The sequence below is a fragment of the Ranitomeya variabilis genome, chromosome 7 (genome assembly GCF_051348905.1).
Source record: "Ranitomeya variabilis isolate aRanVar5 chromosome 7, aRanVar5.hap1, whole genome shotgun sequence".
NCBI lineage: Eukaryota > Metazoa > Chordata > Amphibia > Anura > Dendrobatidae > Ranitomeya > Ranitomeya variabilis.
The window spans coordinates 196,006,653-196,030,037 of record NC_135238.1 but is presented as its reverse complement, the minus strand read 5'-3'; the positions used below and the strand labels follow the sequence as shown (position 1 = coordinate 196,030,037).

The 23,385-nt window shown below is 45.0% G+C and overlaps 1 protein-coding gene across 2 annotated transcripts in view; it reads right to left on the bottom strand.

Moving 5' to 3' along the window:
- Positions 1-22,856, bottom strand: part of SESTD1 (SEC14 and spectrin domain containing 1) — a 141,472-nt gene extending 118,616 nt beyond the window's left edge. The window contains exon 1 of one of the 2 annotated variants that reach the window (XR_013217776.1): positions 22,666-22,856. The gene's annotated coding sequence lies outside the window, so the exon portion shown is untranslated. The remainder of the gene's footprint in view (positions 1-22,665) is intronic. The other variant, XM_077272608.1, reaches the window with a different exon arrangement.
- Between the last annotated feature and the right edge of the window lie 529 nt (positions 22,857-23,385).

Sequence of the window (23,385 nt, the reverse complement as noted above, 5' to 3'; positions counted from 1 at the left end):
ACGAAATAAGGCCACCACCTTAATAAGACTACCACCTTTCAGCCCTGGTATACAGCATTCTAATATATCTGCCCCCAATCTGGCCTGCAACAACAGGAAAAGAGGTTTTTCTTTAGCTGCAGGCCGGATTGGGGGCAGATATACAGCATATTATTATACTGTATGTCAGGGCTGACAGGTGGTGGTCTTCTCTCATGTTGGACAAACCTGGTGACAGGATCCCTTTAAGGCTATATTCCCACATAATCAGGAGAGTATAGTATCCCCTATATTAGAACTTCGTACGTTCTTAATAGTGGGAAACTTATATTTTTACATTAATCTTAGCTGTGACGTGGACGCCCCATGACAGCTGTTTGCTGTGGACCCGAAATCTAAACTGTTTAAAAAAAAAAGTAAGAAAAATAAATAAAAAAGTGGAAAGACGACTATAATCCTGAAATAGCACACAAGAAAGGTAACAACTGTGAGGGCGGCATCTCATATTTTTAGACTTCAGTAAAAAGTGACCACAAATTACGGCTCCAGAATACAGAAGTGATCGCTCCAGACAAAACTGACCACAAGGTGAGAAAAGAATAACACTGATACGTTAGCACAAGATTTGTTTTTTTTTTCAGGCAGGTGAAACTGACGAGGTTTTCAAGTAGAAACCACTTCAGAAAATGCTGAGGATTTTTTTTTTTTTTTTTCTGACCCCTAAAGTACTTTTTGGAAACATTTTGTTACCATTTCCATAAGCTTTTGGTAACATTTTGCGTTGGAGTTTTCCATAAGGGTATGTGCACACAATGTGGAAAACACTGCGGATCCGCAGCAGTTTCCCATGAGTTTACATTACAATGTAAACCTATGGGAAACAAAAAAACACTGTGCACATGCTGCGGAAAAAAACGTGCGGAAACGCAGAGGTTTACATTCCGCAGCATGTCACTTCTTTCTGCGGATTCTGCAGCGGTTTTACAGCTGCTCCAATAGAAAACCGCAGTGAAATCCGAAAAAAAACCGCGGTAAATCTGCGATAAATCTACAGTAAAAATGCAGCGTTTTTGCCCCGATTTATCAAATCCGATGCGGAAAAATCAGCAGTGGACCATTATACGTGTGCACATAGCCTAAACGTTTTCTTCTGCTTTTAGCGTTTTTTGGAGGGGAAACAGTTAACAAAATGTGCAGACATCTTTTGGGCGACTTACGGCCTTCCCATTGACGTCTATCAGAAAGTATCTAGTGTCTTCTTAGCAGAAACCGCCAGAAGATTGCTCTGCTCACTTTTTTTAGCCACTTGGCATTTTTAGAAACTTGAAGTAAAACTGCTAAAAAGCCTGAACATATGATCAGTAAGTCGTTTTTACATGGAAATTAAAAAGGAAGGTTCTAATATTTTCTGACAGTGTTTTTTGGAGCAGACCGGCTCGAAGCCCGCCTGAAAAAAAAATATTGTGTGAACACACCTTTTATTCCTGGACAGCATAGGGTATGTCAGTGAGATCAAGATGAACAGAGATGTAGGATACGGTCAGATACGGTCAGATACGTCAACGTTTTGGGGTACTGCTGCCTTGGAATTTTATCGCAGATGCACTACCCCAACCCCTTCTTCATGATGGGGCAGAGTGCAGATGCAGAGCTCTGCACAATCATAGAGTATAGGTTTCTAATCTTTTTCTGTGCAGCTGTTATCTACCCAGCACTTCTGTCTATGTAACCGTTATCAGACCTGATGATGTAGTGATCGGGTCAGCCAACTGGATCTTCTTAAAACTAGACAGGGCGGCCTTCCAACACAACGCATGCCACTGCCAAACACCGATTAGTCAAGAATGGGCTACAATCTGTCAGGATTGGACCCAGAAGCCGATATCCAGCTGCCAGAGAGCATTGCAGATGCCTTGGAAAATAAAGGTACCTTCACACTGAACAACTTTCCAGCGAGAACGACAACGATCCGTGACGTTGCAGCGTCCTGGATAGCGATCTCGTTGTGTTTGACACGCAGCAGCGATCTGGATCCTGCTGTGATATCGCTGGTCGGAGCTAGAAGTCCAGAACTTTATTTGGTCGTCAGGTCGGCGTGTATCGTCATGTTTGACAGCAAAAGCAACGATGCCAGCAATGTTTTACATGGAGCTAACGACCTGTAAGAACAATAAGTGCGTCACCGCTACGTCACAGGATCGCTCCTGCATCGTTGTGGAGCTGCTGTTTTACATCTCTACAGTGACCTAAACAGCGACGCTGCAGCGATCGGCTCGTTGTCTATATCGCTGCAGCGTTGCTGAGTGTGACGGTACCTTATGGGTTGTAGAGTGTCTACTCACTCAGCTGCAGTTGAGGTAGGCACAGGACGCAGTTTTAGTAAAATGTCCAGGCTGGTTTATTACAACTTCATAAATCGCTCAGCATAACCAAACAAAAAGACAGGCTTTTACAGCACAGAGTGAAAACAAAAAGTAAACAGTCCATACAGCAGTGCGGGTTCACCCACTCGGGTTAGCATCCAGTGCTTGAGTCCTTCAGCAAAGACAAGCAATACTGTAGGTCTACACACCTCCAGACACAGAATGAAACAATTGGTCTCCTTTTATCTGCCATACCATGACCCCAGTGTGGGGCTATGTGAGCAGCCAGTCCCACCCATCTCTGACTGCTCGTAAACACGATACGCTTGTAGACCTGATATGCCCTATTAAATCTCTCAGTACTATACGTGCTGGAGTATGCTTTCCCAGGCTTATAGTCCATGAGCCAAGAACCAAATTTGACGATATCGGTACCAAGCGGAGTGACTAATTCTCTTTGGTATTTTTAGGTAGATGCATGTCTGTAGTTTATTTTTTGATATGATAGCCCTTACATATACGTAGCTTATTAACCCCTTCAGCCCTAGGCCTATTTGTACCCAAGTGCCTAAGCCAATCTGACCTGTGCCACTTCATGGGCTAATAACTTTGGAACGCTTTCACCTATCCAAGCCATTCTGAGATTGTTTTCTCGTGACATATTGTACTTCACGTCAGTGCTAAATGGGAGTCAATATATTTTACCTTTCTATATAAAAAAATGCTAAATATTCGGAAATTTTGGAAAAATCGGCAATTTTTTAACTTTGAAATTCTCTGCTTTTTACAAAAATACTGATACCCCCCATAATAGTTATTAATTTACACTCCCCACATGTTTACTTCATATTGGCATCATTTTGAAAATGAAACCTTATTGTTTTACGACGTAATAGGGCTTATAGTTTTATGCGCAATTTTTCACATTTACAGCAAAACCCACTTTTCAAAGGACCAAGTCACTTCTGAAGTCACTTTAAGGGGCTTACATAACAGAAACCACCCATAAATTACCCCATTTTGCAAACTACACCCCTCAAGCTGTTCAAAACTCATTTTTAAAAACTGTTAACCCTTTAGGTGTTCCACAGGAATTTTAGCATGAGCCAAGAACCAAATATGACGATATCGGTACCACCCGGAGTGACTAGATGTAGTATTTGTAACAAAATTTAATCCAAGTTATGTAAATACACACTGAACATGTCATGTGCATATATATATATATATATATATATATATATATATATATATATATATATATATATATATATATATATATATATATATATATATATATATATGTTACTCCATAATATCTTCAACATCGGACTCTGAATCTGACTGTTGTTCTACTGGCTCGTCTTCAGTACCCTTGTTCTGGCATGTCTGTAATCTGCACATGTCTGTGCACTTCAGGCCATTGCTGAGGCAAGTACACTGAGGAAGTTCACATGACCGCACACACTTGCAGGACAGTAGCTGTATAATAGCTTCTGGTGCTGGTGCCCCTTGCATCCACTTGACAACAAGCTTTCCGTCGTTATCTATCATCCAACCGCAGTCTGTTGGGTTTGCAACCCATGGCTGGCTCTGCAGACTTCTCCTCCAGATCGCAGCCTGGTAGTTTGCACGCAGTGCATGCATGAAAAGGCAGTCCTGGCAAGGAGGGAGTTGACTTGACTCTACCACTCCACGTCTGGCACAGAACAGCTGATAACGGAGCCTGTTTACCTCAGTTGTTTGGGTAGTTGGCAGGTACATGTGGCAGGTGATTTCCTGTAACTTCTCAAAAAGTTCGGTAGACACTTCCCATGAACGACCAACTTCCTGAAAGGCATCCTGGTATGTCTTGTTCATCTTCAACTGCTTGAGTGTCGTCATCTTCCCACGGCCAGCGAATGCACTGACGGTGTCACAGCCTGTAAATGCATGCATACCAATCAATGAATCACATACGCTGCCTCCCAATGTTCGGCTCAGAGTGGTGATATCCAGGAATCTTGTCCGGTTCTGTGTACCGCATTTCTGGAACAGGTGGGATGGGATTTTGTGGCACATGCCCAGACACAGGACCATGACATCAGTATCCTCCGAAGTGATGATGACCGACTTGTAACCAGATTCTGCTGCATGAAGAGCATGGAGAAGGAGGCGTGTGTCTGCTTCTTCTTGATTTGACTTAAGGTCAGCAGCCTCTTCCCACTGTTCTTTGGTGATCTTAAAGCAGAGCTGCTCACATGTGACATACAGCTCCTTCTCCTCAAGCTTCTCCCTGTGGTGTTTCGCCTTCCATTCTTCTACCAGAAACTTTATGAGACTTGCCTTGTTGGAGGAACTACTTAGAAGCTTTTTCCACTGCTGGATGTTGTGCCCATGTTGAATGTTCTTGAAATGGATCCCTGTGCCTTCATATCTGTTGACTCTTTCTGTATCTTTGATGGATGTCTCCTTGTAGACGTCAAAGACAATATCAATGCGCTTGCTCTTAGCACCCTCATGGATAGCGCGACTCATTGCTGTGCCTGCTAGCTGGCCAAATGTTGCATTGTTTCCCTTCAGTTTCTGAACCAGGCTCATCCCATCAATGATGGTTGCAGAGGGCTCGGGGATCACTTCTGCAGGACGAGCATTCCTCTCCAACTCCCTTGCGAGGGCAGCCTTGTTGGTCTTGCGGATAGACCCATCACCATTGGCAAGTGCCCATGGCAATGGACCCAGGGGATGAGTCAAGACATCACTCATTTGTAGCTTTCTGTTCTCAGCTACAAGTATCATCTGGCCAAATAGGTTTCTGTCAGCCTTCAAAATTACCTCCTTGCCAAGACCTTGTCTGCGTGTCTTCATTTGGATGTTAGAGAACGTTTTAAGTTTGTTCTTCGTCATCTTGTCATGAAACAATGTAGTTGGCTTATCGGTACCCAAACGCTCATCCTTGAATGTTTGATATGCATCCTCTCCTATACTGTATGCCCCTTGAAGGTCTTTGGCTACATCTGGTGGTGCTACAGTCGCTGTTGACAAACTGATAAGTTCACCATTATGCTCTTTGTTGAAGGGGTTCACCCAACCTGTCTCCAGCAGTTGAACGAAAGATTGGACATCGGCTTCATCTCTTCTAATCCTAGACACCTGTAGGTCTGAATGGCTGAAGTCAGTATATTGTTGGCCTACCAGGGCCCTCAGCTGCCTCAAGTACATACTGCGGTACTCTGATGTCAGGTAGAACCTGGAAACAGCTCCAACTTTGAGGCTGAAGCCTTTTGTGCCCCCTGGTGTCTGGGTGTCTTTGTTGATTGTCTCTTCAATGGTCTGGTCCACAGGAATTCGTCCAAAAGGATTCTTGCTACCGATCTGGACCGAAAAGCCACCTTGCATGAAGTATTCATGGACCTCTGGGTGTTCTATGGGCAGCCGAGACATTGTGGCATAGTAATAGGTTAGGTATCGGGCATAGTTGACCTTGTCATAGGCAAAACACCATGGTATCATCTGTCGGATTGCTCCTAGGTGAAGCATCCAGTTGCCTTCTCTTGAAGCTCGAACCAGGGCCAGCATGGTCTCGACCATGTCCAAGTATGACATCCAGAATGCTGAGAGTTGTTCATTTCTGAGGGTCTCAAGATAAACTTGAAAGAGCTTCAGGGTAAGTGTGCAAGATTCATTATCCAAGAGCTTTTCGAAGGATCCCTGCGACACACTGATGCGAAAGTTTGTGATGTTCTTCAGTGTTTCATCCAGATGGTGAAGGTCCCTTGCATGGTTTTCTTCTAGCCATGGAAGGAAGTTTTTCCATGCAAGCCTCATAAGTGCTTCATAGACCAGCTTGTGTAGTCTCACTGCTCTGTTGTACCTCCGGCCGTCCATCACTCCAGACACTGATCCTTCAGCGATTACACCGGATTCAACACACAGATCTCTAAGGCCTGCATCCTGAAATCTGTTCCCTATGATAGAGAGGAGATTACAGATTGTGTGGAAGACACCCATTCTAATTATAATGTTCTTGAACTTCTCCTGTTTCCAGATAACCTCGGCAGCTTTGGCATAGAGTGCTTGATCAAACACACACACAATTCTGTTAAGCTTCAGGGTCTGCATGATGGCATGTGTTTGCTCCAAGACTTCATTCACAGTGGACATGGCTGTTGCAGGAGCATTGATAGTGGGCAGGTAGCTTACAGTGTCCTGGGCCACTACAATGTCGCTGCGGATTTTTATGTTGAACCCAGTCCAACTGCTGGTGGTCTGATCCTCATGGTCTGACATTCTAGCCAGAAGCCAGATATGGTTTTTGGTTTTTGAATCCTGGACCTCCTTGGTAGTGTTAACATTCGAAGTCTCAATCCTGGGTGGCTCTCCCCGCTGCCCAACATTGTATATCGGTAGCATTAATTCTGTCAGAGTTATGCTTCTTTTCTTCGACTTGGTTACATCTGGCAGGACTTTCTTTGTCACAGAGCATGCAACATTGGACTGAACAGCAATGCCATTGACTCTATGAGATGTACCTGCTCCACTTAGTGTCTCCTCAAGTCTGTCAATGTTATCCCAGGCCAGGGTTGTGAACACACCTGGGTAGATACTTCCGAGGCCTGCCGTTCCCCAATACTGCAGTGTACGACAACATATCGGGTGTTGTTGTGTTCGGGAGAGATTGGTGAACAAATAGTGGGGTGCATTTTTTGCTGGTACACCTCTTAAAAATAAAAAAATGAGCCTAAAATGACACCTTCATGTAAAAAATGCACTTTTTCCATTTTCTCAACCAAGTGTTTCCAACTACTGTGAAACACTGGTTGGGTCAAAGTGGTCACTATACCCCCTAAAAGATTCCTTGGGGGTGTAGTTTCCAAAATAGGGTCACTTTTTGGGGTTTCCACTGTGGGGGTACCTCAGGCAGCCTTCAAATGTGACATGGCCCCCTAGATTTCTTCCAGTGAATCCGCCACCCAAAAACCACATAGCGCTCCTTCCGTGTTGAGCTGTGCTGTGTGCCCATACTTTAGTTTACGAGTACATGTGGGGTGTTTCTATAAACTGCAGAATTAGGGTAACCAAGTTTGGGTTTGCCGTTAACCCTTGCTAGGTTGCAGGTAAAATTGGATTACAATGTAATATCTGGAAAAAAAATGAAATTTTGAAATTTCGCCTTCATTCTGCTAAAATTCCTGTGGAACACCTAAAGGGTTAACAGTTTTTAAAAATGAGTTTTGAACAGCTTGAGGGGTGTAGTTTGCAAAATGGGGTAATTTATGGGTGGTTTCTGTTATGTAAGCCCCTTAAAGTGACTTCAGAAGTGACTTGGTCCTTTGAAAAGTGGGTTTTGCTGTAAATGTGAAAAATTGCGCATAAAACTATAAGCCCTATTACGTCGTAAAACAATAAGGTTTCATTTTCAAAATGATGCCAATATGAAGTAAACATGTGGGGAGTGTAAATTAATAACTATTATGGGGGGTATCAGTATTTTTGTAAAAAGCAGAGAATTTCAAAGTTAAAAAATTGCCGATTTTTCCAAAATTTCCGAATATTTAGCATTTTTTTATATAGAAAGGTAAAATATATTGACTCCCATTTAGCACTGACGTGAAGTACAATATGTCACGAGAAAACAATCTCAGAATGGCTTGGATAGGTGAAAGCGTTCCAAAGTTATTAGCCCATGAAGTGGCACAGGTCAGATTGGCTTAGGCACTTGGGTACAAATAGGCCTAGGGCTGAAGGGGTTAATAAGCTACGTATATGTAAGGGCTATCATATCAAAAAATAAACTACAGACATGCATCTACCTAAAAATACCAAAGAAAATTAGTCACTCCGGGTGGTACCGATATCTGGCCCGGCTCATGGACTATTATATCACCGAAGCTACTAACCTTGATGATACATATCTCCCCTCAAGGACCTGTCCGGCAGCCATCTTACAGGGTCAACCCTGTAGTTATTGAATCTTTGCATAAACTTGGGTGTGTTTTTATCGATAAATGTTTAAAAACTTTTATCATTCCACTGACCACTTTGCAGTCCATCAGAGGTGGCTGGTTTCCTAGGAAAAGAAAGCACGATTGCAAGCAGTTTCCTTTACTGGTAACGATGAGCTTCAGATATACAATGCTCCTCCTATGCTGCAGAGGCAAAGCAGCCATTGCTTCCAGCGTTAGAGAGCCGGTATGTCGGGCCAGCATCTCAGCTATGCTGCCGCCTTGGACTGTTATACAAAAGGAGCTCCGAAAGTAAGGCCATTTTTAAAGTCTTGATCCCCTGATGATAAAATATCAGGTACCTTTTCTATTTTTTTTTAACCTGTTGATAACACGACACGTACTCGTCCTATTAATAAAGATTACTAGGTGTTGTCCAGCCACTAAACTTATTTAAAACTCTCGGAAAGCTGTAAAATATTGAAAAAATGTATAGTCGCCCTTACCAACTCCATGATGCTTATGTGCCAACACTTTCCAGGTACCCCGGCGGTCTCTGTACTTCCCCCTTGACATGTGACCACTGTAACCAATCATTGGCTGTAACAGTGACATGCTGATCACCGATGCAGCAAGGGATTGACTGCAGTGGTCACAAGTCCATATAAGGAAAAATGTAGGACAATGCATATAAAATATAATATATATATATATACATACACACACACACACACACAGAGACCTGTGGGCCCTAGAGCTATAAGAAGTATCAGAACAGGAGAGGCAAGAGGTTTCTTCTTTTTTTTCCCCATCGGCTGGGCAATCGTTTAACCGCCTCCTCTACTCTGGACCATCAAAGTTACTGACGAAAAAGGGGTTCTCTGGGCAACTGATATGGATGATCAAATCCTTGAGATAGGTTATCAATTTCAGATCGGTGGGGGTCCATTACCCGACACGACCACCGATCAGCTGCCGGGTGTAAACACTGTACGAGCTGCACAGCTCCAGTCAATGTGCCGCGGACGCTGCCTGCCAAGGTCTCCAGATCGGCTATTATTTTGGATGTTCGTGATTATGTTAAGTTTAGTATAATTTAAAACAAGGCAGCTCAGTCTGATGATAGATCCACTTTCAGTAGTAAGGACCGGACTGAGCAGGTAGTTCTGTGCCGTGGTCAGAGTACAGTATCACATAGCTATGGCCGAGACTAGGACCCCAGACCCTACAACCAGGGCACAACATCTGTCACAATAGTCCCAATCGAAAGGGTCAGCGCCAGTCATTCAGGAATGTGTCTACTCCATGAGCACAAGTGACACTTTAAAGCACAAGTTAAAATACCTGTTATATATTAACCTTTGATCATAAATGAATGTTTAAGAAACTAAAGTCCAGACAAGGGCTTTATCCACCATAACTAATACCTGACGGAAACCTGACTCCTCCATTGCAAACCAAAGTAAAAAAAAAAACTGGACTGTATATGACAGCTGTGTGAACAGAGCCCAAGAAGGAACAGATTCACAAAACTAGTGCAATAGAAAGGTGGAGAATAGGGTTGAGCGAAACGGATCGGTCAATTTCATAAGTCGCCGACTTTCGGCAAAGTCGGGTTTCGTGAAACCCGAGCCGATCCCAGAGTGGGATCGGCCATGCGGTCGGCGATCTTCGCGCCAAAGTCGCGTTTCGTATGACGCTTTAACCGCCATTTTTTCAGCCAATGACGGAGTGTGGGCAGCGTGATGACATAGGTCTTGTATTGCTTTCTGCGGCGTCACAGGGGGTGGGGGTATAAACGCCATCTTACCGTTTTGGATGTAGCGATTTACACAGTCCGAGGAATGTACTGATTTACACTCTGTCGAGAGAGAGAGAGAGAGAGAGAGAGAGAGAGAGAGAGAGAGAGAGTGAGTGTGAGAGAGAGTGAGAGTAAAAAAAAAAAATCCCCATTGACTTGCATTGGGTTTCGTGTTTCGGTCGGCCCCCCGACTTTTCACAATAATCGGCCGATTTCACACGATCCGACTTTCGAGAAAGTCGGGTTTCACGAAACCCGACTCGATCCTAAAAAAGCAAAAGTCGCTCAACCCTAGTGGCGAAGTTGCTCAGAACAACTAACAAGTTTTTCCCCAAATCCCTATGGAAAAAAGGCAAAACACACAAGTTGATAGGGGCAGTGGACAACCGTTCCTCAAGACTAGTTTTAATAAATCGCCTAATGTTTCCTTTTCTTGTCCGAGAAAAATCGGTCTGTGGATACAGACCACGGCCCTGTTAATAATTGGGGGGAAACCCTAGCTCGTAAGCCCATCTTTAGCATTATAAGCCCAACTGCAGCCTGACTTTGTAGACATTGATTAATCTTTGCATGTAAATTGATGTGCACTTGCACCGAATCAGACATAAAAGGCACAGCACCAAAACGCGCGTTGGGGTGGGTGCCACCACAGATGCTCAGGTAACCATCTAGATATTTTTGTACTACTTGTTTACACTCCTTTTTGTCCAGCACCTTTTTGTCCTAGATTTGGTATACAGCCTTCCCGGACATTCTCTGCTTCTTTTGTATACCCTCCAGTCTGGATACTTATAATATCCAGGTTACACCGTTGGGTACATGTTACTGTACAAATGCACTTGCACTTTTAAGCAAAATTGTTTATTACAATCTATTTATTTACATGCCTGCTGGTTTACCTGACTTCTACTGTGGTTCCACCATTTTTGCTTACCACTGCCATATCCCTATTTACTCTAAAATGTATGCTTTTATAATGTTGTTTTCAATAAAGTTTCATATTTTTATTATTTGGTTATTTATGGTGCTTTTCCTTATATGATTTTCATAGCATAGATGTGTGCCTGCAAGACCCCACGCACTGCTCCATATACATAGTGTAGATGTGTGCCTGTAAGACCCTCATCACTGCTCCATATAAAGAGTAAAGAAGTGTGCCTGTAAGACCCTCAGCAGTGCTCCATATGCACTGGTAAAGTGCTGGAGGGGAGATATGGCGTCAGTGATATTAAACCCAGAGTTTTATATCCTTCAGAATACTAAGTGCCATGAGGGGTTAACCTAGTATATAATGGGCTGGCTTTTATGTGGACATCCATAGAGCAGGTGGGAGGATGTCCACCTTATCTCCACCCCAGGGTGTGGTCTGGGGCTTAAATAGCTGGGCTCCAGAGGAAGTCTTAGTTCAGCAGGGCTGGAGAGAGGATCTCCAGTGGTTTATGTCCTGAGAAGGAAAGACTGGAACTGTGTTGCTCCAGAGCGAGCAGCTCATGGACTGTATACAGAATTTTTGTTTGTTGTTTTCCTGAAGGGCTGTGTTTACTTTCCCCTTCTTGTTGGTTTATGCTGCCATAAAATAAACCAACGAAAGATTTAAAGAGACAGTGTTCCTGTTTTCTACCTCCGTGTACCACTGAGAGAGTTGAACTGCCACAAAGAACATAAAACCCATAGAAATGAATGCTATATTTCTATTTCCTTGCATCCCAAACTGTTCATAACAATGGAAACAACTACGAGACATGTTAAGGTAGCCGTACAAAAAAAAAAAAAAAAAAAAAACTGTGTACGTGCATCTAGCTCCATTAGTGATACGGGTGTATTGTACCTCCATACACAAATTTTATAAAAAAATTAAAGAATTTTTTTCATGTATATTTATGGAATCCCAGTGTATGCGGAATTATTGATGATATCCCCTATACCGTCCCTATGCCTCAGTATTGTGGGGGTGCAGCTTCTCAGAATGGTGTCATTGAGGAACAGGAGTAATAACAATTTTAATTTATACAAAGCCGATAGCACAGCACTATTTTGTTATATAGTTTGAAAATAAAGACTTGGGTCCATCAAGTTCAACTTTTCTCCACTGATTATACTTTCTGTATAGCTAGATGATTTACACAATGGCCATTTCTTGTGCCCCTTTCTCAAATGCTCTTATACAGTAGTATCTGCCATTACTACCACTTGCATACTAGGACATTGCACAGTCTGACTGCTCTAACTATAAAGGACCCTTTCCTATTTAGCTGCCGGAATCTTGTTTCCTCATCAAATAATGATCCTTTGGAAGGAATCAATCATGTGCCAGTCCTTTGTATTGACTGCATATGTATTTATATATATATATATATATATATATATATATATATATATATATATATATATATATATATATATATATATATATAAATGAAATCGCCTCTGGGACATTAAAAAGGCCCAACTTATCCAATTACTGTATACACTTAAGCATAAGCTGAGTTTTTCAGTACATGTTTTGTGCTGAAAACGTCCCCCTCTGCTTATACTCGAGAGAGAGGTGATCGGAACATGGAGGAGGAGCAGCAGCAGCAGAGCAGTGGGTCACAGGAGGCAGGAGCAGGCTGCTGCGGCTAAAGCCTGTGCCCACTGCTAAAGAGAAATGAATATGCACTGCGCTGGCAATGAATATTCATTTCTCTGCAATAGCGCGCAGTGTCAGCTGCAGCTGCCAGGCGGTCATGTGTGCCCACTACTTTAAGAGAAATTAATATTCACCTCTTTCCACTCCCATGGGCGGAGAGAGGTGAATATTCATTTCTCTTAAGTAGCGGGCACACGTGATCTCCCAGCAGCTGACACTGCACGCGCTACTTAATAGCAATGAATACTCACAGCCCTCCACGCACATAGTTCTGGCATGGGGAGCGGTGAGTATTCTGGCAGCTGTGCTCTGCTTGTGAGCAGCGTATGACATCCCTGCCATGCGCTGCTTACAAGCATAAAATAGCCACTGGCACCGGAACAAGACATTGCGAGGGAGCGCAGGAAAGTAGGATGGTTTGGGTTTTATTTAATGTTTTTTGATGGAGGCCAATCATACCAGGATAGGGATGAGGAGCCATGCATACCGGGACGGGGACGAGGGGACAATGCATACCGGGACGGGGACAAGGGGACAATGCATACCGGGACGGGGACGAGGGGACAATGCATATCGGGGCGGGGACAGGGAGCCATGCATACCGGGACGGGGAGCCATGCATACCGGGACGGGGAGCCATGCATACCGGGACGGGGAGCCATGCATACCGGGACGGGGAAGAGGAGCCATGCATACCAGGACGGGGTGGATGAGACAATGCATACCAGGACGGGGACGAAGAGCCATGCATACCGGGACGGCGACGAGGAGCCATGCATACCGGGACGGCGACGAGGAGCCATGCATACCGGGACGGCGACGAGGAGCCATGCATACCGGGACGGCGACGAGGAGCCATGCATACCGGGACGGCGACGAGGAGCCATGCATACCGGGACGGCGACGAGGAGCCATGCATACCGGGACGGCGACGAGGAGCCATGCATACCGGGACGGCGACGAGGAGCCATGCATACCGGGACGGCGACGAGGAGCCATGCATACCGGGACGGCGACGAGGAGCCATGCATACCGGGACGGCGACGAGGAGCCATGCATACCGGGACGGCGACGAGGAGCCATGCATACCGGGACGGCGACGAGGAGCCATGCATACCGGGACGGCGACGAGGAGCCATGCATACCGGGACGGCGACGAGGAGCCATGCATACCGGGATGGGGACGGGGAGCCATGCATACCGGGATGGGGACGAGGAGACAATGCATACCAGGCTTATACTCGAGTGAATAAGTTTTCCCAGTTTTTTGTGGTAAAATTAGGTGCCTCGGCTTATACTCGAGTCGGCTCATACTCCAGTATATACGGTGCTCTTCATAGGAGAGGTTTAGTAAATGTCAGATTCAGTTCCTATGCCTCACAGACCTGTCATATTACAGGCTGCTCTTTATGTCAGGCTAAGGTAGTACACCATAGACATCACAGGCTGCCATAAAACAGCCAACTGGTAAGCTGCAGTAACGTTGAATCCCGTGTAGCTGCTCTATGGTACTATTAGAATATATACAATATAACTGTATTATAGAGGTTACACTTTACCACATGGGTGATTGCATGCACCTAGTCTTTGTGCATCTGCCCGTTGGGTGCAATGAAGATTCAGCTTTGCATATAGGGTCCCACCAGGCGTCACCCCCCTGAAGAAGCAGCACTTACTTAGCAAAGCAATAAAATGATTTACTATTAGTTTCCCTGCGCTGTGCGCGCTTTTATTTTCACCTAATGGATTGCTTTGTCGTCCAGGATTCCTTTTATGCTGGCATCAGTGGAAGCCAACATCAGAGTAAAAAACACATAAAAGCCCTTGTTATTAGCGGTAAAACATAATAAAGTGCACAATCATTGCTATGAAGCTGGCACGCGTTGTTTCTCAGTAGCAGGCGCCTCCGCAGATGGCAAAACTTTATTCCATCACATTTTAGTTTTATTTTTGCTTTGCTTTTTAATCCAAAAGATCAAAGTAAAATAAAAATATATATCCCCCATAAAGAGAACTTTTACCGATAAGTAATTACACGCCAGCTTACGCAGCGCCTGCATATAATGTCCCGTTTTTATCCGATTTCAAAAGTTAGATACTTCTCTAATCTTTTATAATCTCTTTAAAAAACGAGATTAAAGAGTAACCGCTGTTTTAATTTTTATTTCATAAATCAATGGAACACAAGATATATTACATAGTTTCTTATTTTCATCTCCGCCATAACGGATTCATTCTCAATTCTTGGATACAATCTGTATTTAGAGAAGACAGATTGTTACATTACTGAGAGAGGAGATGACAGTTGGTGCTCATAGAGTTCTATGTAGAGAGGAGGGAGGAGCTAGTGCAGAGCTCCTCCTTTCTTCTACTCTTCCCTCCCTTCTACATAGAATCTGATAAAAACTGTCATCTCCTCTCTCAGTAATGGAACATTGTGTCTTGACGGAATACAGAGTTTACTCAAGAATTGAGAATTCTGATAACGATTCATCAGTCAGGGAGGAAAATGAAGCAGATTTCTCTGATAAGATATGTTACAGAGTTTCTTATTTTCATGAGTACTATTGATTTATAAAGTCAAAACAAAAACAACTGTTACTCTTACCCAATTCACAATAACTAGCTGCCAGCTAAACGGTGGTTTGGTCAGCATTTATCTCTCCTGACTCCATACATTGTGTTGCACACTCTGTTGAGCACGTCTTTGTTCTATACCGGAGTGTCCTTGCCAGACTCTTTAGGTAGCATCTTATCTCGCCGAAAACAAAAGGAACATCAGTCGTTAACTGGACCTGTTGGATCCTTACCTCCTCCAACATATGTCGTAGCAAAGTTGGGAGGCCCCCATACTCAATACACTGTCAACTAAACCTGTCAACATCATCGAGTTAGTCTAATGTGTACCGGTCTTTGTTCTCTACTGGAGTGTCGTTGCCAGACTCCTCTGGTGGCATCTTATCTCATCAAAAACAAAAGGAACGTCAGTCCGTAACTGGACCTGTTGGATCCTTATCTCACCAACATCATATGTCGGAGGAAAGTTGGGAGGCCCCCATACTCCTTACACCGTCAACTGAACCGGTCGATATTATAAATTTAGTCTAATGTGTACGGGTCTCTGTTCTCTACCGGAGTGTCGTTGCCAGACTCCTCTGTTGGCATCTTATCTCACCGATAACAAAAGGATCGTCAGTCCGTAACTGGACAAGTTAGATCCTTATCTCCCTCAACATCATATGTCAGAGGAAAGCTGGGAGGCCCCATACTCCTTACACCGTCAACATCAATGAGTTAGTCTAATGTGTATGGGGCCTTAACTTCACAAATCTTTTGCCATGTTATTTTTCCATCAACTATCTGCCATTTATGTACATAGTTGATTGCTCCGGGAGACGGACACCAGCATATATGGTAATTAAAAAGCATTTGACCGAGAACATATACAGAAAGCATAAATATGTATTGGCGGGTTCGGGAGAAATAGATCCCGGCAAAACGAGCATCTGACCGACAGCTATTGATGGCATCTGACCAGCCAAGTGCAGTGATTAGTCAATACCAGTATACTATAGACTGGCCTCCATTTATGTGAGGAATCCTGCCATCATAAATGGTCAGAACCGTAGGGATTAATATGATTACCCCATTACCGGTGGCCCTCTCCAGAGGCATAATTCAGCCACAATTACCACGGCGGTGGAGTCGGAGTCGTGGCTCATTTTGGTGGAGTCGGAGTCATAGAAATTGAGGAGTCGGAGGTTTGGCTTACCAACTCCACAGCCCTGACAATTACATGGGGGCAGGGAGCTCTCCAGATAAGAGTTTTCCTATCCCCAGCGCCCTCCGACCGTATTATCACTCGCTTCCTCCATAAGCACTGCCATGAATGCCCATATTGTGCACAAGTCGCTTTTTATATCATAACCCAGATTCTAAATATTTAGAGGGAAAATCAATGGCAGAAGCGGTGCCGGATTCATGGACGCTGTAATTGGAAGGAGCAGCTGCGATATGGAAACACTGGGAGTGTATGATGGGAGAGAAATTGATTTAACCTACAAGGGACATTCATGAAACATTCATTACAGCAGAGAGACAACATGGGAAACATACGGAGAAAAAAAGTGGGCGTACGGGGTCAGCCAGCAGCAGAGGTCTGCCGAACAGGCCTCCAATTTCTTCTTTTAACCGTTCAGTGCCTGCATCCTGGCTTGCAGCGCGTGCTGCACGTTGAGGCACTGTAGACGCTCATCAGCGGCGGTGTTCGGTTTCCCATTGTGTCGCTGGTGGAACACACTGGCGCTATGAGAGAGTGGCTTTTATTGATTAATGAAGGACGGTGAAGAAAAAAAAAAAAAAAAAAAGGGTCTCTTGATTTTTTTATTTTTTTTTTCCATTGAGCACAACGAAAAAGCTGTAATAACAGGAAGCATTGCCAGCAATGAAAAGGGCCGACAAACAAAGAGCAGTCCAGAGGCTTCACATGTGGTCACCGGCACGCTTCTGACACCAGCAAAGACCGCCGACAGCGCCCGTCCTCAGTGACACATGGCGGAGGAAGAGACGACGACATTTGTGACACGTCTGCTAATTATAGGATGACAATTACCGTAGTTTATGACTATGAATGGCGGCCATAGATCAGGACACGTGTCTGAACCACATTTCTGGAAATATGTCAACACAATTAGAATTATTAATAACAACAAGTATTATACAAAACCTGGCACCAATAAGACTGATATAGCGTTCTAAGGCCTCGTTCAGACCTCTGATTTTTCTTGTTTTTTATTGCATGAATTTGTTTTGATTTTCACCTATTTTCGGCTCATTTATCTGTTTCATCGGCAGCGTGACATCCAATTTTCTTCTATGCAAAAAAAACCCAACTTCTACCCAAAAAAAGAATAGCAATTCGATGGTGTCCAACAAGTCCACAGCTACATAGACTTTAATGGGAATATGTTGTATACATGAAAAACAGGAACGAGGGTCGCGTTACATCTGCATTGTCCGAGCTGGACACTCAGAGGACATGCTCCCATCACGTTTTTTTTTTTGAAACTGTGACAGCTCCCGACATACTCTATAATGTCCAGAGGCCTCTGTTGCCAGATGTCTCCTTGTGACCTAGGTCGCCCTTAAACTTGTAGACAAAAACAAACAAAAAACAAACATGGACTAAAGTAAACAACATCCAAAAAAGTCCAGTAAATAAAATAAAAAATATATATATTTGCATTAAAAATAATAAATATAAGTTGTATAGTTTATCCTTCCAAAGCTTTTCATATCATATCCTTAAACGGATGTGACTGTACCTGATGCCTTAAACCAGTAGCTAGAAGGCCACTATTGGGCCAGGTTCACATAATGCGTTTTTGCAGCATTTTTTTTTTTCTGCACCAAAACCCATATTGGTGTCCGAAAAAAACATTGCATGCTTTTTTTACTTGCGTTTTTCACCTTTTCATTTCAGCGGCTGAATAACGCTGCAAAAATGGACATGGCGCAAAAAACGCAGGATTTCTTAAAATCCGTGGGGAATAAAAAAAATCCAGTGTGTACATTACCGACGGAAAAATGCCAAGCGTGAATGTACCCCACAAGCCTTAGTTGGGTGGCTCAGTGGTTAGCAGCACTGGGGGCCTGGGTTCAAATCCCACCAAGGACAACATCTGCCAAGAGTTTGTATGTTCTCCCCTTTTTTACGTGGGCTTATTTAGTTTCCTCCCACACTCCAAAGACATACTGATCGGGAATTTCGATTGTGAGCCCCAATGGGGACAGCGATGTCTGTAGAAATTAATGGTGCTATATAAGCGAGTATAATAAAGTCCACTTTTACCTGGCAGTCATTTGCTGTAATCTAACAGTAATATATGATCAGCTCTTGCGCCTTCCCTTTTTAGGAACCACGTCCAGCTAGAGGTGGACTCCTAGAACGCTCATTTTAAAGGGGATCTGTCACCAGGTCATAAAAGTGGACAGTGTATGCTTTGTTTTTTTGTTTTTTAATTGCCGCTGCTCCTCTGAGTATTTAGCTTCTTTTCTAATCGTCCATATGGTACGAAATATATGGGGTTTTTTTTATTCAATGGTCATTTTTTATAGTCTTTACAAAGGGAACATGGCTGACAGTATTTTAAAGGGCATTTGTCTTTAGGTTACATTGCATAATGCATTTTTAATTCAGTTCATCGCCAAGGTCATCAGCCACCTGAGAGGTGGCCAGGTTCCTGGGCACCGAGTCTGCCATACAGGCAGCATCCGTGCTCCCGCTCTCCTCCCGTGCTGCAGCGGCAAGACCCATTTCAGGCTAGGGGGGCTTAACCATGCTGCCGGCCCCAAATGGTCAATCATCAGGAAAACAAGCAGGTGTCCATGAGGCAGAGGAGCGGTGCGCTCCTGGAGATTGGGAATAAAACGGCCCCTTTAAGAAGCAGGTCGTACTGTGAAATCTGGTGACAGATCCTCTTTAAAGCACTCAGAGTGAAGCAAATTAGTAAGAACCTTGTCCTCCCGTCATCTCTGCCATCAACTACAAGGCATTACTAAAGCCCCCGTCTCACTAAGCGAGATCGCTAGCGAGATCGCTGCTGAGTCACAAGTTTCGTGACGCAACAGCGACCTCAGTAGCGATCTCGCTTTGTGTGACACGTAGCAGCGACCAGGCCCCTGCTGTGAGATCGCTGGTCGTGTCGGAATGGCCTGGACCTTTTTTTGATCGTTGAGGTCCCGCTGGGTAGCACACATCGCTGTGTTTGACACCTTACCAACGACCTCGTTGACGACTCAGACACTGAATCGTCATAATAGCTCCCATGTGAGATCGTTGTACAGGTCGCTACAGGTCGCTGGTGAGATGTCAAACAGTGAGATCGCAGCTGCGATCGTTAGTAAGATCTCACTGTTTGACATCTCACCAGCGACCACATAGCGACGCAGCAACGATCCCTGACAGGTCGTATCGTTGTCGGGATCGCTTTAGCGTCGCTAAGTGAGACGGGGCCTTAATGAGACATTCCAGAGAGGAGATCCTTGCCACTTCCTTCTCAATAAACCAATGCCTTGATGCACTATGTTGTCAGCCAACGCAATATTCGATCAGATGTCCATGTTGGGAGTAGATCACCTCCTGGACTGACCAGTGACCACCAGCAGAGTCCCCCTCTAATCCAGTAAATTACACAGCATGCAGGTTTTTCACAAATCTACTTTTCCCTCTGGGCACATCTCTGTGCAATCAGATTTGGAAAGTTGACGAGGGGATGGATCACTACTTTATGGGACACATTATTGAAAAATATGGACTTTATTGCAGCCGGATTGTGAAAGGTGGATATAATCCAAACTGTAATCAGATATGTACTAAATAATTAGCTTTATTACTGAGTTTGTGCCCATTTTTTGTGCAGTTTTTGGCATTTTGTGCCTTTTTGTTTGCATCATACTCATCTTTCGATTTGCGCCTCTCTTTCAGGTCCATGTTATATGTGCTCACCGCTATTTTTTTTTTTTACAGTTTAAGGTCTCCCAATGTTTTATCCTGATTTATCATTTGCGACATTGCAAATAATACTCCAGTCCACTCCCCCCCTTACCGGAGTGATTTTTATGTAAGTTTGACAGGTATTTTGGAACAATTTTTGCACCATTTTGCCAAGACGTGTAACTTTTTGTGCCAGAAGACCACAAAAGAAGGTCAGAGACAAAACGAAGGACTGTTTTTGACTTTGCACAAAATTTATGAACGGGGTGCACCATTTTTATGTATTTGGCACAAAACACAGCAAATAAAAAAAAAAAGATCACTGAAAAAGCGGTAACCTGTCAATCAAACACTGGAGGGATCGGGAGAGGGGGAGAAGACGCACCGAAAAATCTCATTACAAGAAATCTTCATAAACACAACATGGATATCTTCACCAAAGGTATCACTGTAATCAGTATTACAGACATGTCTTTACTTTACATTGCAAAATCGCACTGACAGTTCATTTTTAAGGCCATGTTCACACTAGCAGTATTTGGTCAGTATTTTACATCAGTATTTGTAAGGCAAAACCAGGAGTGGGTGATAAATACAGAAGTGGTGCATATGTTTCTACTAGGCTACTTTCACATTAGCGTCGTGCACTGCGACGTTGCAGCACACCGACGCATACTGTGGAAGCGCCGCACAACGGGGGCAGCGGATGCTGTTTTTCCACGCATCCGCTGCCCCATTGTGAGGTGTGGGGAGGAGGGGGCAGAGTTCCGGCAGCGCATGCGCGGTTGGAAATGCTGGACACGACGCACCAAAAAACATTAGGCTACTTTCACATTAGCTCAGAAGCTCTGGTTCATGCTGTAGACCAGGGCAGAGGTGCAGAGCTCAGCTATAGGCTGCAGACATCAGGAGCTGCGGCAGGGAGACTTGGCGCTGGACTTGGGGAGGGTGGGTACAGCGCAGTTTATTTTTTTTCCAACACATACCACAGGCAGGGGACAGGTAATTACCAAAACTGCTCAGCCTCTTTAGTTTCCTTTAAGGCACTAATAACCCCCATCCCATGAAGAGAAGAGATCCGAGGCAATGCTTCCTCAATGACCCAGCACCATGACTCATTATCACCAGACAGCAGGTTCCTACAAGACGGGAATAGATCTGGTCACTGAACGCATCAAGAAAACGGAAAGTGCACAAAAATAATAAGTCTACTCACAAGCAATGCTGACAAGGGTGAACTAAGCAGGTGCCATCACCGGTGACCACCAACGTCTGATGGGTGGGGGTCCGCGACACTATCAGTGACTGCAGTAAAACTCCTCATTCTACTGACCATCAGAGGTCGGGTGCGGGAGAGACAGCAGGTACAAAGCAGACAAAAAGTCTCCACAACATTTATATTAAAGCTGGCCGACAACCCTACGGCCCCTATTACTGCAGCAGTTGTCAGCCAGCACTACTGTACATTCCCTATAAAGGGTTAGCATTGTAAATGGGTACAATTCTACGAGATTGGAAAGACGAAACATCTGTGCAAGTTACTTTCAAGAATGGATACATTTCTAATTTCAATTTACTGTTGGTTACCGGCCACCACCGACACTAACCTGGTGCAGTGCTTACAAGCGGATTGCAATAGAGCTTGTAAGAGCGGCTCTGGACCCGGCCACAGCATTGTTGGCGAGCGCCTTTAGCTCCTGACCTGGCCAGTTCCGATCCAGCAATGCTGCCACCTAGAGGCGCCGGGGGATGGCGGCAGTAAGCGCAGGTTAGTAGGGTCCAAAAGCCACCGACGTGCCCACTGAACCACCTACGTGCCCACTGAACCACCGACATGCCCACTGGTCCAGGGACCTTTTTTCTTTACCAGACAGGTGAGAAATGTTATATTGACAGGAGGGCCGACCATTGGAGCCCCCCGATCACCACTGGGGGTCCACTCTGGAAATCGGGGTGCTCCCAGTGATCAGAGTGCCTCCCCTGCAGTAAGTACTCCCCCCACAGTGGATAAATGACCTTGTGCTAATATCAGGGTCCTCCGCCTTACAATAATGGACACCGGCCCCCACTTGTCATTGCAGCACTCACAACAGAACCCCCAAACTTGAGACCATTCTTCCTTATTGCCATCAGGTCGCAGACATTGCCCTTTTGTCACGATCGGACGTCATCCCCATCGCGATGTGTGTGGCCAGAACGATCAGTGTGAGTTACCGGCGAGAGGCGCCAGGGGGCAGCAGAGGGGAGCGGGGCAGAGAGCAGCAGGAGGGTCCCGTGCAGCGGATACAATGCTGCCATTGTCACAGCTCACACCTGGCTGCTCATCACACACATGCAGCATCTCCGCACAGCCATCCCTGCAGCCGGCGGGGCACACACCGGGCCCGCACTGCTGCCGCCGCCGCCGCCGCCCCCCGGGCCGCTCTCCCTCCCCAGCCCGCGTCACCCGCACTCCCGTCCCCATCAATATTTACATGAGATAAGGCAGCGACCGCGGCGGCGGCTCCGGCAGCTTCGCTCCACACTTCCTGTTGCGTCCCCTCCCCACTACAATCCAGCGCTCCCTCCTCTCTCCAAACCACGCCCACAAAGAAGAGGGACTTCAAGAAAGCCAGGAGGCGACGAGAACGTTGATTGGTTGAGCCGCATCCACGTGTGGAACCTTCTCTCCCGCGCTGCCCCGCCCCTCAGGGAGACAGGGACCTCGATTCCTTGGCGACCGCAGACATGGAAACAATGAAAGTGATGCGGTCGGGAGGGAATTGGGGAATGAGGGGCGTGTCCTCCGGCGGGTGGGCGTGTCCGGCTGATGGTGTGAGGGAGCAGGAGGCAGCGCCGCACATCTGTCCTGCAGCTGAGGCGGGAGGACGGTGCAGGACCTGCTGATACTGACGGGTCATTTTAGATTTTTTTTTCTGCAGGGATTATTTTTTTGCTTTCTATAGTTTTTTTAGGGAGATTTTTCTTGTTTTTTTTATACAAAAAAAATCCATCTTTTTTTCTGCTTCAATCAGTTTGGTAGATACATTTGGAGTGTTTTTTTTTCTGGCCTCAGAATTAACAATAATTACAAGTCTGCAAAACTGCAGCACTGGTGGGCTTCCCCTATAAACACCACTGAGGGGCGGTTTTTCTTCAGCCATTTGTTTCTCCACCTGTTTTTTTTTCTGTGTGGAGACGATTACACGCCGCCA